The sequence below is a fragment of the Diabrotica undecimpunctata genome, chromosome 8, assembly GCF_040954645.1.
Source record: "Diabrotica undecimpunctata isolate CICGRU chromosome 8, icDiaUnde3, whole genome shotgun sequence".
Lineage (NCBI taxonomy): Eukaryota > Metazoa > Arthropoda > Insecta > Coleoptera > Chrysomelidae > Diabrotica > Diabrotica undecimpunctata.
The window spans coordinates 135,053,041-135,070,197 of NC_092810.1; the positions used below are offsets into that span (position 1 = coordinate 135,053,041).

Genomic DNA, 17,157 nt, shown 5'->3' on the forward strand with positions numbered 1-17,157 from the left:
CACCTACAAAAATACAAATTTAACACTTTTTTAAACTCACTCGTTTCCAACTTACCCAAGTCATCCCCATCCGCATTGTCTGTAGATGGAATATATTCGTCTTTCGACGAAATATATTCGTCTTCATTATCTGATTGTGTTAAAAAGTATTCAAGTTCTTTTTCTGTAAACTTTGTAGTTTTTTACGGATATTTTTTACGTTTTGGCTGAGAACAACCTGGCTCTGCGTTCTCCATCATTGCATTAGTCAAACACGTGTCAGAATAAAAGGTAACAACAAAAGTGACAACTGTGACGTAACTTCCGTTACCTGATGCTACTCTTAGATGCTGATGTAGCAAATAAACTCACAACTCCCGTGCTAATAAAATATCATACTATAAATAGAAGTCATGTTTAAAGCCCCGTTAGCACCGAGGAATGAACGGTCTGGACGCGGATCCTCGCCTTACGCAATGAATCTGTTAACTACCTGTATATTCCATGTTCCTATGTCGGAAAAACATATCAGATAAAATCATACAGTTTCAAAATTATCAAATTTTTCCTCATTTTAGTTTTATTAAATAACCCGGGAGGAATATTACACTAACATTGAACAGTGATTTTATACTAAAGTTTGAACCAAATATTTGCAAAATTATCGGCTGGCTCTTAGAATGTAAAATAATTGCATACTTCTCACTGGTATGCACTTAATGATAGCTCACAATTATAATATTATAAAAATAATTAATAGTTAAATTTTTTCCAATTTCATACCTGCCGATAACGTTATATAAATCACAATCAATACTAGAAAAATAAAAATGTTAGTCTGTTAAATAAAATAATTATTTTGTGAATTTTCTGGTTACTTTCATATTCGTGTAGGCAGATGTGTCTGTTTACATCACAAATTGAAGTGATTTCACTCCGAAAAAAGTTTCTAGTAATAATTAATTCGAACATTGAACAGTCTACATCGACGTTTAATATACACACGATATAAAAAATGGCATTGACGTCAGCATCAAAGTACAAATAAACCTGAAATTAAAGAAACAATACCTTGTAGTTTCCCCATAAAGCGAACCGAAATGCGGTTTTGTTGAACAGTTTCGTTTGGAATAACAATTATAGATCTTTTGTATGTGATTTTTTACGTCAGTATATTGTATTAAAATTGGAATAAAATTACCAAAAACTATAGAAACGTTTATCCTTGGAAATATCTAACATGCAATCTACTCTTTGTATTTTGTATCCTATAAGTATATATATTGAAGCATGTTAACCAGTTAGTATGTAATCATAGTTTATTTCCTAATTTAACAATAAGAATAATGTATTAATTTTAAATACTCTTCGCTCCTCTATCCATCCACCTCATCTATCGCATCCCTCATTTTCGTTTCTATTTCCAGGGTTCTTCAATCTGTAATAACCATAGTCCATCTTTCATCTTTTTATCTAATAGTATGACCGGTGAACTTCCACTTTAATTTTGCTATTTGACTGGTAGTATCCTTAACAAAAGTTACTATAGTAAAGTTTTTTCCGAAAGGCAATGCTCTTTTAGCTATTTATGGTTGAAAACAGCGAATTTTCATTATAAAGACTCACGTTTTTTAACGGGTTTTCATGAATGAATAATTAAAAAAATATGCCTTTTATCGAAAAAGTATGCAAAACAAAAATGAAGCTTAGAAAAGAAGAATGAGATTCTTTCTTTATATGATATTCTAGATATAATACAAAGTGAGATTGGGTCGGTAAAAGGAGATATTTTTTTTTGCGAATATTTGGATCAATGTGTTCGACGTTAAATTGTAAGACAAGGGTTAATTTTTCGGGGGTAAAGATATAAAAGTTTTTTATAGTCCATGAACAGTCTTTTAAAATGAGCTCTACCTCTAGTCATTTGCATGTAAACTGAGTAAGTTACAGCTCGTTAAAGATGGACTCCTCGAATATTTTAGGAAAAAAAGAGCAATATAATTAACGTAATATACAGTGCTAGTCAAAAGTCCGTTCCCCCCTCGTATCTTTTGAACGGTTATACTTATAATAGTGAAATTTGGAGGGAGGTAATAAACAGACTTAGGCTTCTTAACTAGTCATAACAAGTGACAGATGACGTTACAGCGCCACTGTGACAGATAATTCTAAATGGGACCTTATGGCAAGTGATACCTCGTTTGAAAGGTATTGAAAATACCTATTCAATCATACTAATTTCATTAATTTTAAACTCATTTGGATGAATAAATTCAATTCACTAAAATTGTAGTTTCGCATTTAATTAATAAATATTAAAACCTCCGCCTCTGGTTACTTGTCAATAATTTGACATTTTTCAATTCTCTAATTGTTTTTACGTCAACGTCAACTTTTTTGACAATTAAACAGAGGCGAACGATAAAATATTTATTAATTAAATGCGAAACTACAATTATTTTAATATACCTATTCAATCATATTAATTTTGTTTGGATTTAAGATGATTTTGACGAATAAATTAAATAAATACTAAAATTCTAGTTTGGCATTAATTAATAAAAAAACTAACGTCTGCCTTTGGTTATTTGTCAAAAAAGTTTAGGGTTGTCAATTCTCTAGTTGTTTTTAGTTTGCAAAAGCGTTTATACCTGAATATTTAGTTTCTGTTTCTGTTTAGTTTAGTCAACTTGTTCTTAGTTAGTTGTTCTTAGTTAATATTTAGTTTAATTATTATTTAACGAGACCTTTAAATTTGTACAAAGGCAGAATGGTACCTACTGTAGCCGACAATGTAGCAGCAGTGTTTATAATTGGCGAATGTGGAAACAATTTCCATGCAGCGGAACGTCTTTTTAATGAGAGGTACCTCGATCGCCCTACATTGAGAGCTTATTTTAGGAAGCTTCTTCGGAAGTTTAAACAAACAGGTGGTGGTCACGATGTCAAACGATCTGGTCGACCAACAATTAGTGATGACAAAAAAATTGACATAATTTCAGAAATGGTAGTGAACCCTACTTCTTCTACAGCCCAAGTTGCATCTATCTATGGAATCAGTTAAAAGACAGTACACCGAGTGTTGGCTGAAAATAAATTTCATCCATACAAATTAAAAATTGTGCACCAACTTTCAGATGATGACCCTGACCGAAGACTAGAATTCTGTGAAAATATGTCCAATAAAATTAACCAGCCCGATTACATAAAAACAATTTGTCTTACTGACGAAAGTACTTTTTCTCTCAATGGAAATGTTAATACACACAAAGGTATTGGAGTGACACAAATCCTCACGTCTCTCGTGAAACTCATACTCAATTTCAAAAAAAAAAAATAAATGTTTGGGCAGGTATTTTGAGAATCCACATAGTTGTGCCTGTTTTTCTCAATACTCACTTAACCGGTGAAGTGTATCTGGATATGTTACAAAATGCAATTGAACCGTTAATACTTGAAATTCTGGAGGATAATCCAGATGAATTCGGGAACTTGGAAATAACGTTTCAACAAGATGGTGCTCCTGTACACCATTATGGTGCAGTAAGAAGTTACCTAGATGAGGAATATCGTGGTTGATGGATTGGACGACGAGGTACGATAGAATGGCCAGCTCGGTCACCGGACCTCACACCATTAGATTTTTTTCTGTGGGGATACTTGAAATCTAAAGTTTACGCTACAGCACCCGACAATACTGACATTTTGAAACAACGAATTGTTGAAGAATGTAGGACAATTTCCCCCGACACATTTGAACGAGTACGGCAAGAGTTTAGAAATAAGATGCATTACTTCCAGGAAGTAGATGGAGCACATTTTGAACACTTACTATAAGAACTGGTTGTTAAATATTTGTTAATTAAATGAGAAGCTACAATTTTAGTATTTATCATCTGTCACTATTACTCACCTGCTATGACTAGTTGACTAGCTTACGTCTGTTTATTACCTCCCTCCAAATTTCACTGTTATAACAATAACGGTTAAAAAGATAAGAGGGGGGAACGGACTTTTGACTAGCACTTTCATATTGTATACAATATGAAACAGTGCATGAAACTTCCAATTTTTATTTTCGGAAATTTATAGGGTAGCCACTTTTTTTTCCGGCCAGTGTATTTCATGGAACTGCTTGTCACTGCATTGGAAACAAGATGTACTTAAAAAAATTATATCTGTGGATAATTATATAATTATTATTATTCATCAATAAACTATTGTCTAGTTTATACATCATTTAAAAAAATAATCACTTGCAATGCAATCAAATGCAATTAGAAATGTTTTGAACTCCAGTTCAACAATTCAACAAATTTTTAAACAATTAAATTATTTTTCAGTTCTATAACTTGGAAATTTCCAACGCCTTTTTTGTTTTAATTTTTTCATATCGGATCGTTGTGTATTTCTATATTATTTTCCTACTCAATTCTGAAGTAGCATTACTGTTGACTTCGACTCTTATTAAACGGCTTCCAAATATTTGCTTTTGAAAACAATGCGGCTTGGATGGTTTCTCGTTTTCCTACATTTTGTAGATTGGCGTTTTCCCAGAATTGCATAAACGTAAACAAAGTTTTTAGAACTACATAAAATGCAATATCTTTATTAATTTAGTGAGCATTAAAAGTAATTTACGATGAATGTATTTAGTCGTTATTTAAAATACGTTTTACTTGAGATCTATTTTAAAATTCGAGTGATCTATGAAATGAGGTTATTTTTTTATAAGAATAAGAAAGCTTTTGATTAAGTTGTACGAATTACAAAATTTGTCAGTTTGTTAATAGAATGGAAGTGTATCAATAAATATCGTGGTGATTAATATTCTACTTAGGTAAATAAGAAAATAGTGATTTGTTGAACAAGATAGTAAATTAAGAGATTTTTCGAAAACTGTTGTTCTGTGTTATATCGGTTTTTAAAGTAAACAGGACAAAATGAATGTACTAGCTCTTTAAACAATGGTAAAACTTAAGTTAGGGAAAAAACTAATGTAAATTATAGTAAATCCTATAAGTTGAATTACTCAATAATTTCAATAAGAAAGTGAGGAAACGAAATATTCAAATAAAAAAAAATGTAAAAAAAAATCGAAATCAATAGAATTAATTAATATAATGCGACGTGAGTTTTTGACTTCGATACTTCTAAAGGGTCTTGCAATAGGGACTTCTGACCTGACAATTGGTAGCGTCATCTGATAGTTGACGATCGGTGGATTCAGTCTTTTTTGCCAAATCAACAACTATACTTTTATAAGGCCTATACCTAAATATAGCGTGTTTTGATTAATTTTGATTTTTTCAATAATTTAAGGTTTTAGTACAAATTAAATGTCTACGAATCTAAGAATTAGGGACACATTTGTTTTTGGTCTTTAAGGAAATACTAAGTTTGTCTCATTTAAATAGATATTTATTATAAAAAGTGTGGACAAATTAATAGATTGTTGTATAAACACATTCAATCTGTAATAACGTATTTATTTTAAAATTAACACCCTATATTTTACTAGTCGGGCCTATGGCAAATTTACTTAGCGTTTAAACCATATTGGAATTTTCTATATCGATGTCTTTTTATTTTTGAAATATTTAAAAATTTCCTAATTTGTAAGTTTTAATAATAATTATAATCAAGTATGTCGTCGTTTATACAGTTCGTTCGCTGTATCTTTGCACATGTATGAAATTATTCACGAACTATTTTTAAATTTTGTCTCATTTCTACTCACAGAATATAAAATGTTGAAATTAAGCCGCTTGTCCAAAATTTAATAATACATCAGACAAAGACAGTAATATAACAACAGATAGTATCATGGTCTGTGATAAATTCTCATCATTGAACCTGCTTATTGTCAACTTCACAGCGTTGTGATGTTTACAAAAATTATATTCATATTGTTTAATTTTCCATTGCATTTTCGTGCCTTGAGTTTATAAATTTTTTCAAAAAGAGTTGTTATAACGACTAAGTGTTCACTTAGTGTTGGATTCCTTGATGTAAGTATAAACTTTGCAGTTAAATTTTCTTAACTTTTTGAATCTGGCTAATATCTGAAAAAGGCTAATATCTTGAATCTGAAAAATAAAAAACATTATTATATCAAACAAATATCAAACAGAATATTTTTTCAAGTTTTTTATTTTTAGAATATGCCTGGAAATACATTAAATTCTCAATCCCAGCAACTCGTGCTGAATTTGTATGAATATTTTGAGTTGGAAAAAAGGAACGGAGTACCCTTATTGGCACCTTTGGCTTGTGTTCAAGAGGTATTGTAATGAATTGTATGTTGTTTAATAATTTACCTATCATGAAATTGTTTTTAATTTAAGAGGGTAGCTGCTGCCTTGAAAATATCACGGCGTACAGTATGTACAATTAAAAAACGAAAAGAAAGCAATTCTGTCCTTTCAAGTCCAGGCAAAAGTAGACGTTGTCGTAAAAGCAGGACAACTGATCTGCCTGAAGGACCTAAAATGGCAATACGAAACACTTTATACAATATGTACCTACAAAGTAAGTATAAGTTGATATTGTACAAAATAAAAACGATCTGGTTTATACCCCAGCCAATAGATGTTTCTAAAATAAAGTTTGAAAGTTTCACTATTATTACTAGTTTTTTTTTTAGAAAAGCATGTTAGTCTACAAAGTTTTAAATGTGAATTATAGGAAAATTAGTTCGTAATTTGATTGAAAACCTGGAAAGTGTGCATCCAAGAGAACTTGTTTTTTTGGATGAATCATGGATTTATTCAAAAGGAAATAAAACAACTTCCTGGCAAGACACTAGTAGCAAAAGTGTACGTAAACCGCTGTTCACGCTGGTTCTTCTAAAGGATTTGTTTCTGAAGCAAGTTTATTGTTTTGTTCCAAGTCTAAACATATTGATTACCATGGAGAAATGAACAACGACATTTTTACTAAGTGGATAAGGACACAAGTAATTCCCAATTTAGAAATACCATCGTTGATTATAATGGATAATGCTCTATATCATAGTGTTCTTTTAAAAAAGCAACCTACCACTGCTTAAAAAAAATGAAATTGTTACCTGGCTGACAACAAATAACATCAAATTTGACCCAAAATTGTTTAATTTATTTATTATGATGTATTTATAATTTATTAATATTATAAATCAATAAAAATTAATTTTCTAAGCGCATATCTTTCAAATTATATCCGTTAGACCCCCAGTATTATAACTTTTTGGAATCAGCTCATTTTTATCGATCTAAAAATGTCCTAAAATATAGGGCGTTACATTTAAAAAAAGAGCCGCTGACGCCATCGCTGTAATGTGTATCACTTTGTATAATGAAATTTTATTTTAAAATGTAGAACATTATATTTGAAAATCGACGTGTTTTTGATTTTTTTAAAAGTCTTTTCATTTAGGAAATATCGAATTTATTCCAAACTTTACGGACACACTGTATAAGCGACATGGCATACAACAAAAAATGTCTGTCAATCAATTTTGGGTGACGTGGCAGGTAATGTGTTAAAAAAGTTTTGATAAGCTTTCCACGAAGCTTACTGTTTCCTGGTTATTCAACATAGGTTTGGTTTTTTGTATACAATCACTAAAAGTCTACGTTCGAACAGTCATAACTTTGATAATATTAAGTTTACCGTAAATAAAAAACGAATCTTATTGTTTTATAACCTTTATTTTATATCTCGATAGAGTTTTCTCGATAAAATCTAAATTTTTAGAGTTATTCGCGAAAACCCCTTTAAAAGCATGCTTTTTTGGGGTGTAATTTGTGAACTCTTAGTCACGAATAACTCAAAAAATATTGACTTTTCTAAAAAGCTCTAAAGAACATTTTTTGTCTAAAATTCACTATTCTTGCGACTACCGTAGTTTTTTTTAACTTGTTCCACCCTCCAGTTGGGGTAGTAACCACTCTCAAAGCACATATTGGCATAAGGTATATTTTGATCTTTGAGCTATTTACTACGTACTGTCAAAATGTTAACCAAATTCATGCATATAAAAAGAAAGGAGATCAGCAGAAAACCGACTATAAATCGCTAAGGAGTTTTTTTTTAAAAAACTACAAAAATGGGCAAACACCATACGTCTTAGATGCCATAAAATACTATTTTTCTCATAAACTTCATACCGACTACCAATTTATGCTAAAATTCCGTAATAACTGTTAAAAAATTAGCTTTTCGGTCACACAACGACTAGTTGCGGGCACACTTGTTGAGTGTATCTCTTTATTTGAGTTAAAAATTAAAAGTGGTTCTCTTAAACGGTTCACGTACCCAACAAATATGTATTTGCTCTTATCGAATACGGTTCGAGAACACATCCTTGTAGCGCACCTGCGAAACAATAACTCAATTTACTGGCATATGCAAATATTGTATTGATATACCTGTTACACTCTATCATATACGTGAGAACCTTCAAATTACAGTCAATTACTGGCAAGTGCCGACATAAAGGAGGTTTCACAGGTTATCGCATAATATCCCGAGCTTTTGAATAATTTTCTACACCGTAGTACGCGTTCTCGATCAATAGAACTTCGGCTGTCGGAGCTTTCTCGCGGACTTTTCGTATTTTCCGAATAACCCACATCAGATCCGACCAGCGACGCTGAACGTCGACGACGTCGTGTCCGTACGGGTGAATCCAGCAGCTCGCTGCTAGTTTTGTTGCGTACACTTGGACTTGGATGCACAACCTTGACCAGACTTTTTTTAATGTGTTATGGATGATTTACATCAGTGAAATTTTGAGAAAAGACACATTGTGTACCATCTTAACTACTGACAACGAGTTTTCTATCCGTTTGGCGGATGTAAATATCTAAAGTGAGAAAAATTAGATAAATGTTGTAGCTGCATCATCATTAGCTTTTGATAAGACTTATTTCTTGATTTGATATAACAGTATAAACATTTTCACACATACTTTCTATATTTAACACACAAATATTGCCTGTATCATGTATTGCAAGGGATACATGCATGTTTAAAGTATTCAAATGATAAATAAAAAAATGTATTACATCTTACACATATTTACATCTTATGCCTCTATATTACAATTTATTTTAATACACATACGTAAACAATATTTTTCATTTGTTATTTTTCATACTCCACGCCTTCCTGGATCTTGTTTGTTTCCTTACCTGCTGGATGAACCAACCTACATTCTGTGTTTACTTTCTTTGTGGTTTTATTAGATTTTTATTATGTTTCTAATAGTATTGTTGTTGATTATGAATATTTCCTATTAATCATAATTATTTATATATATATATATATATATATATATATATATATATATATATATATATATAAATAAATAATTTTGTAGTGGATTAGCAGGTATGCAGTTTGTTGTATATTTGTAAATAAAACTCCTTTTTTTCTTTATGTCACTATATTTCGCTAATTGTTAGCTTTATCGGGAGAAACTACGATATAATTTAAAATAAAATTAATAAAAAGAAAAATATTATAAATTATTAAACTTAAAGAATTAAGAGTATTTTTAAACAGTTCCATGTTCAAAACAGTACTGACAGATAATATCACTTAAGTGTATATTATAATCAGTGATTAAAAAACACAAAAAGCAAACATAAAAAACACAAATACATATTTAACAAACAATAGAAATAGTCAGTACTATACAGTTAAAAATATAAGTATGGACAAAATGTTTTATTGCTTATACTTCTTCTTCTTCTTAGCCTTCTGTCGTCCATGTTTGGACATAGGCCTCTCCCAACTCCTTCCATCGGTCTCTATCCTGAGCAACATATTTCCAATTTGTTCCGGCTATTCTTTTAATGTCATCAACCCATCTCATCTGTGGTCTTCCTCTTGGTCGTTTACTTTCGTAAGGTCTCCAATGTTGTATTGTAGTATTCCAACGTTGGTCTTTTTGTCTAGCAGTGTGGCCCGCGAAGCTCCATTTAAGTTTGGCAATTTTTGTTGCTATGTCCTCGACTTTTGTTTTGGATCTTATCCAGTCGTTCCTCTATTTATCTGACAGTCGTATGCCTAACATTGCTCTTTCCATTGTTCTTTCTGTTGAGGCTAGTTTATTCATGTGTGCCTTGGTTAGGATCCAGGTTTGACATCCATATGTCATTATAGGAAGGATGCATTGGTTGAACACTTTGCTCCTCAAGTATTGGGGTATTTTGCGGTTTTTAAGTATCCAACTAAGTTTTCCAAATCCTGCCCATGCTAGTCTTGCTCTTCTAGTAATTTCCGCACTTTGGTTTTCTTTGTCAAGTCTCAGGATTTGGCCTAGGTAGATATATTCCTGGATTTGTTCTATCTCACTGCCATTTATAGTTATACGTCTGGGGTCATCTGTGTTTGTCATTATTTTTTTTTTCATATTCATTTTTAGGCCGACGTATTGGGATCTGGCTGCTAGTTGCTCCATCATAATTTGCAGTTCCTCGAATGTGCTCGCTATAATCACTAGGTCGTCAGCGAATCTGAGGTGGTTTAACTTGTTGCTATTATCGTTAATGCCATAGGTTGACCAATTTGTAGTTTTGAAGACGTCTTCTAGGGCTAGGTTGAAAAGCTTTGGCGATATTTCGTCTCCTTGTCTCACTCCTCTCTTAATGGGGATGGGATTTGTATTTTCGTCTAGTTGTACTATCATAGTGGCATTTTCATATATATTATGTATTAGTTGCCTATATCTCGAATCTATTCTACAATTATTAATAGCTTGTTCTATGGCCCACATCTCGATACTATCAAACGCCTTTTCATAGTCGTAGAAGGCAAGAAATACGGGTAGTTGGTATTCATTTGCCTTCTCTCTCAATGTTCTCATTGTCAGCAGATGGTCTGATGTACTATATCCTTTGCGGAAGCCAGCCTGTTCAACCGGTTGCTAATTGTCCATTTTGTAGGTTAACCGGTTGGTAATAATTCTCATAAATAGTTTGTATACTTGACTGAGCAACGATATAGATCTATAATTCTGAGGATCACATTTGTCCCCTTTTTTGTGTAAGAGTATTACTAGACTCTCATTCCAGTCTTTAGGGATCTTGCTATTATGGAGACATCTATTAAATAGCTCTGTTAGTACAGGGATTGTTAATGTCTTGCTTGTTTTCAAGAGCTCGGCAATTATACCGTCGTGTCCTGGAGCTTTATTATTTTTTAGCTCTTTTAAAGCACTTTCTATTTCGAATCCCTTTATATTTGGTAGTACTTCTGATCCCACGATTTTTATTTTTCTTTTGATGTTGTCCTTTGTTGTTTCATTAGGCTGGCCTTGCGAGCTGTACATTGTTTATACACTAAAATAATTTAAATTATTTAGAATATTACAGTAAATATTCCTTAACTGTCCCGTGTCTGCCTTGTAATTTATTGACTCTTTTTCTTTATTGATCTGACACATTTTCAAAAACAACATTTTTTTGTTATTATTTTTTTTGTCTTAAAACCCTGACATTTGGGTAGTCAAAATGGTGCCCAGATTTTAAGTGATGGTCAACTGCTGCACACGTATTTTTTTTTTTGTATAGTCACTTTTGTGTTGTGTTATTCTCTATTTGAGCGATTGTGAAATTTGACCGACATAACAACTCTGGCAATCTGAACAAGGCAACTTGTAGATAACATTAGTGCTTAGAGCCGATGATAGAATTACAAATCACCTACACATTTTTATCAAAAAAACAGAATTCGGAGAAAATTTGACCTATATGCTTACTCACCTCAGTCACAGAATTACATATTAATATAATAATCAATAATAGTGGTTATTGTAATTTTAAGGAAAGATTTAATGAGCAAAATAATTTAAAGCTTTATGTTAGTTTAGATTTAAAGAAAGCTACCTGGAAAGAAATCTGAACTATAGTATTTTTCATATAAAAATGCGTCCACGTCACAATTTATATAAAGTGACAAAAGTGTTAAAATTTCCAGAACGTCAACCTTAGAGTTCAAATTTTCCTAACACAGCTAATAATACGAAACCCATACGGAACTGCTCGATCTTTCATAGGCGTCAACATGGTATAATAATCAGAAAAATGTAATCATCATTATATTGGGAATTTTAGAATTATATTGATTAAATAACCAAAAACATTTGTTATTATTAATACCTAATATAAATTTTATGAAATAAGTCTAATATTCCACATAATAATAATTTTAATTAAATATATTAGACAATTGTACGCAACTGATATGGGAATACTTCAAATTTTTTGACAGTTCAGCGTGTGGCAAAATTGTTTAAAGTGTTGCCGCTTTTTTAGAGTAAGAATTTTGTTTATGTTTTGATTTCTTACACAATTTGATAATAATATATTATATATTAATAAATTGTATTTATAAATACATATTAAATTTAGATTAATAGCTTTAAAAACTAATTATTATTGTGTATTGTGATTGTGCTATGCCAAAACAACTAAATAGTCTGTAGAAAGCTGATAAGCTTTCATATAAGATAGATTATTTTGAACAAGAAATAATGGCGGGACGTTTTTACTATTAATGCTCTAAATAGAGGTAAGTTTAAAATTTAGAATATATAATTTAGTGTATTTATTGTTATATAATAGTTTGACAAATAGTTGAAATTTTAAAAATTCCTCACTTACTAACTATTCTGATGTTTTGGCAACGCTGTGGGGTTCTGACGTCGTAAATCTTAAAAGACGTGCACGCATTTTTACATGAATAATACTATACCAACTGATATTTCAACCTATGTGTCAATCATATTTTGTTCTTAAAACGATAAAGTTGATTTATTGTCAAGTCATTCTACAAATTGATTATTCAAATATCCTTTACTCGGAAATTTTACTACTTTATCAGTAGGTTATTTGTTATGTACTAATTATTGTATTATACGATTTTTTTTAAGCAAAATATCTTTTGAGCGTTTTTTGTGGTGGGGTTAGAATAGTTAGTCGGATCGTGACGTATGATATATCATTGGAAAGGAGAGTGGGTAGCAACGAATATGTTGAGAAAGAAAAAACACACATAGCGGCAGTGAAAAAAGGGCATTATATCATATCTCCGTTGTTATTGGTCCTATTGGACCGTGTGATGCTTTAAATGAAAGCGGAGAATATACAAAATATATTTAAGATAAAAAAAGCAAACAAATCGACTACCAAAAAGGCACTACACAGTATGTTTATTTCTAGCAGTTCGACCATGTACATTATTCTTTCGTAATATCTCATTGGCTATATCCCTTTCTATGTAAGTAATAACTAAATTTCTTTCACTAATCGTAGTTCGCCGACCTATTGTTAAATAGTTTTGTTATTCGCCGATTAAATACTTTGAAATGTCAAATTAGATATAAAAATAACTGCAATATGAATTTAATGCTACGCCTTCTTTGCAAATTTCAAATTGTTAAGTTGTGTAATGCTTCGTTTTATTTGTATCATTTTAGCTGTGAAATCAAAATCATACATAAAATAATTAAATATTTATTGTTATTTAAGTATGGTATATTTAAAAACCAAAAACTAGCTTATGCTATTGTAGAAGACTTATAGTAATTTAATTTCAGTATGTAATTTTTTTCTAATAAATATTGAGCCACTGACAGAAGCTAGTTTTATTGAGTATCGACTACATCGTTTAAGCTATGAGCCACTGGATATATAGTATATATATGTAATATATAATATAATTAAAATTTTAAGGAGTGAATTAATTACTTACGATTATTGACGTTTCAATTTCCACTTCGGAAATCGTTCTCAAAATACAAACAAAATACAATGTTTGTATTTTAAGAACGATTTCCGAAGTGGAAATTGAAACGTCAATAAACGTATTTTAACCTTTAATTGTGGCTTATTCCCATTTAAATAGTAATTAATTTAAAATGCCACAAGAAAATAGCTTCAGAACAATTTTAATGAGTGACTGTAGATGGCAATTGATTGGATAATCCGTCGGGTTATGCGACGGGCAAAATCACGTTTTGTATGATAAGTCTTTTATGTATAGTATTTTTATTCTTATTAAATCATTTCTTAAATCTACTTCCACCCTTAGATCGGTTTCATCCATGTCTTTTAGTTGTATAAAATACTCTTGTTCCAGTTTTGTCTTTTAGTTCTGTAAATGCTGTTTTTTTTTTTCAGTTTGTCTTGTATATTCTCATTGTGCATTTCTCTTGTTTCGTTTATTTGTCGTTGTCGATTGTCATTAACATCAAACAAGTATTGTTTGTAGATTTTAGAAGTTTTATTTATAAACCTCTATAGCGATGCTTTAAAATGATCAAATAATTAAAAAACAGGTATTAAATAATATGTTAATACTTTTATGACCTCGACTATCAAACAATTAAATTGAAATCTCTTATTGCAACAAACATTTTAACGTTAAACAGATAAAGTCACGGACATCGCTAAAAAAACAACTAGAAAAGTTAATTTTCATTTGCATTTGAAATAATAGTACTCATGTAATATACAAGTGTATAAATAAAACTCTAAAAAACGTTAAATCTAAGTAGTTAAACAGTAGTATTAGTAGTAATAGTTCTAAAAGACCCTCACTTGGGTGAATCGTGGTTATTTGCCAAAATTTGATATGTCAAATAGAACAAGTTTTCAGTAGAGCGAAATTAAAAATTTATAACTTTATGGCAATTTGATTTTATTTTTTACTCCTTCATATTTTCTTAGATGTTTATGAAATTCCGTATATAAATAAACAAAATGCTGCTTAAACTGATAGTGTACATTAATTTTGGAAATTTTTTTTATAAAAATGGATTTTACTAACATATCATGTTTTGGCAAATATCTTAGATGCCATATACAGATCACGACATTGTTTTATTAACCATACAACACAATGGCAATCGCTGTTACACGTTTCCACCTCTATATTCAGTTCACAGCACGTTCACAGTAGGTACGAATTGTCGTAATTGTCACATTGACATTAAAAATTTCAAATAAACAAATAATTAATAAAACGCCTATTCATGAAGGTAATGAACCACGTGTTAGACCTGTCGATGAGGAGCATAAAAACAGGGATATTGATATTGATATTTGTGCTTTTGTGGAAGATACTGAACCCTACAATAGTGTACAAATTGCTCCATTGGAGCAATTTGTACACTAGGATTGGAGAAATTTTTTTTCCAATCTTGATGTCACACAATCACTACTGAAGAACTTGTATATGTGGTTCAACTGGCTAATAGGTCTATAATGTTCTAGGTCTGTTCTATCTCCTTTTTTATGCAAAAGGATGGTTATAGCATAGTTCCATTCTTTGGGCACCTTTCTTTGCTGCAAACATATATTCAACAGTTTCCTTAATTTATTTAATAGAATATCTCTTTTTTTTTCTTGTTACTAAATGTTGAATTACTCACCCTGTGCAATTTGAATAAACAGTATCATAAAAACATAAGCATAAAATGGCAAAATATACCTCCTTATCGCTATGAACTGAACTAAATTGAGTTAATATGGGCGCAGATGAAAAGGGTGTAACAAGAAACAAATAAAAAAAGTTAAGGAATTCATTTTGGATTTTTCACGTGTTTATAACATTATTATGTTTATCATGTGGCTTCAAATACAAGCCCACTAAACTATGCACATCGATGTAAGTTTGCCTTCTTCTTCTTAAAGTTCCATCTCCTATCGGAGGTTGGATATCATAACGGCTATGTTCACTTTGTTGGCTGCTGCTCTGAAAAGTTGTAGTGAACTACAGTTCAACCATTCTCTAAGGTTCCTCAGCCAGGAGATGCGTCTTCTTCCTATGCTTCTTCTTCCTTGGATCCTTCCTTGCATAATAATTCTCAGCAGCTCATATTTTTCTGCTCTGGTTATGTGACCCAAATACTCTAGTTTTCTTCTTTTTATGCTGTTCATAATTTCTAGCTCCTTATTTAGACGTCATAGTACCTCAGCATTGGTAATCCTTTGAACCCACTGAATATTTAATATTCTTCTGTAACACCACATTTCGAACGCTTCTATTAAGTTTGCCACAATAATGAAATTTTACAAAGGCAAGAGGGGAAGAGGCAACTTAAATGCATAGATAACCTCAAACACGTTCTGGCCAAGAATCAGATTGCCTTAGGTAGACCGAAACAGACAAAGAAAAGTATATTCGCAGATGGATGTTTATGATTCTTTAAATAGACAGAGTAGACTAAAATTAATATTAGTTATATATAAAAGATATTATAATTAAAACCACTGGTGGTACACATTTTCGTTCAAAGCGTCAATTCCCACACGAGTGACGCAAATGTCAAATTTTTTTATTATACCTGCATCATTATTTAAATATGTTAAACTTATTAGCTAATGTGCGTATTTTGATCTTTATAGAACGAAGTGCGTATAAAAAAATTTGTTAGATCTTTTAAAATAGCACTGAATTTTCACACACGTTTCATAATGATTTTTATGTTTACTAACAAATAATTTGATAATTAAAATGATAATTTTTTTGTGGTAATGAGTACATATATTGGAAATGGTTCTCAAGAAATCATAGATTTAGCTGCAGAGTTGAAGTTAAACAAAACGCTAATTTAGATAACTTCTTCTTCTTCAAGTGCCATCTTCGTTCCGAAGGTTGGCGATCATCAGGGCTATACGTATTTTCGAAACTGCTGACCGAAACAATTCGTTGCTGCTACAGCTATACCATTCCCGTAGATTCTTTAGCCAGGAGTTTCGTCTTCTTCCTATGGACCTTTTTCCTGCTATTTTCCCTTGCATAATTATTCGAAGCAGTTCATATCTTTCGCCTCTCGTAATGTGTCCCAAGTATTGTAGTTTTCGTTTTTTGATCGTAAATATGACTTCCTTTTCTTTATTCATTCTTCTCAAGACCTCGACATTTGTGACTCTCTCGGTCCATGATATTCTCAGGATTCTGCGATACATCCACAGTTCAAATGCCTCTAATTTTTTGGTATCAATCTTTTTCAACATCCATGACTCCATTCCGTAGAACAGCACAGAAAGTACGTAACATCTCATCAGGCGAAGTTTCATTTCAAGGCTCAAATCTCTTCCGCAGAATACTCTCTTCATTTTAGTGAATATGGATCTGGCTTTTTCTATTCTTATTTTGATTTCTGCTGAGCTATCGTTGTCT

General features: G+C 31.3%; 1 protein-coding gene and 1 long non-coding RNA gene across 2 annotated transcripts in view; both read left to right on the forward strand.

Annotated features, from left to right (window-relative positions):
* rdgB (retinal degeneration B) overlaps positions 1 to 17,157 on the forward strand; it is a 148,854-nt gene that overhangs the window by 12,250 nt on the left and 119,447 nt on the right.
* Positions 5,872 to 6,457, forward strand: LOC140448603 (uncharacterized). The gene is made up of 3 exons (XR_011951743.1): positions 5,872 to 5,990; positions 6,141 to 6,263; positions 6,327 to 6,457. It is a non-coding gene; the product is annotated as an uncharacterized lncRNA (long non-coding RNA).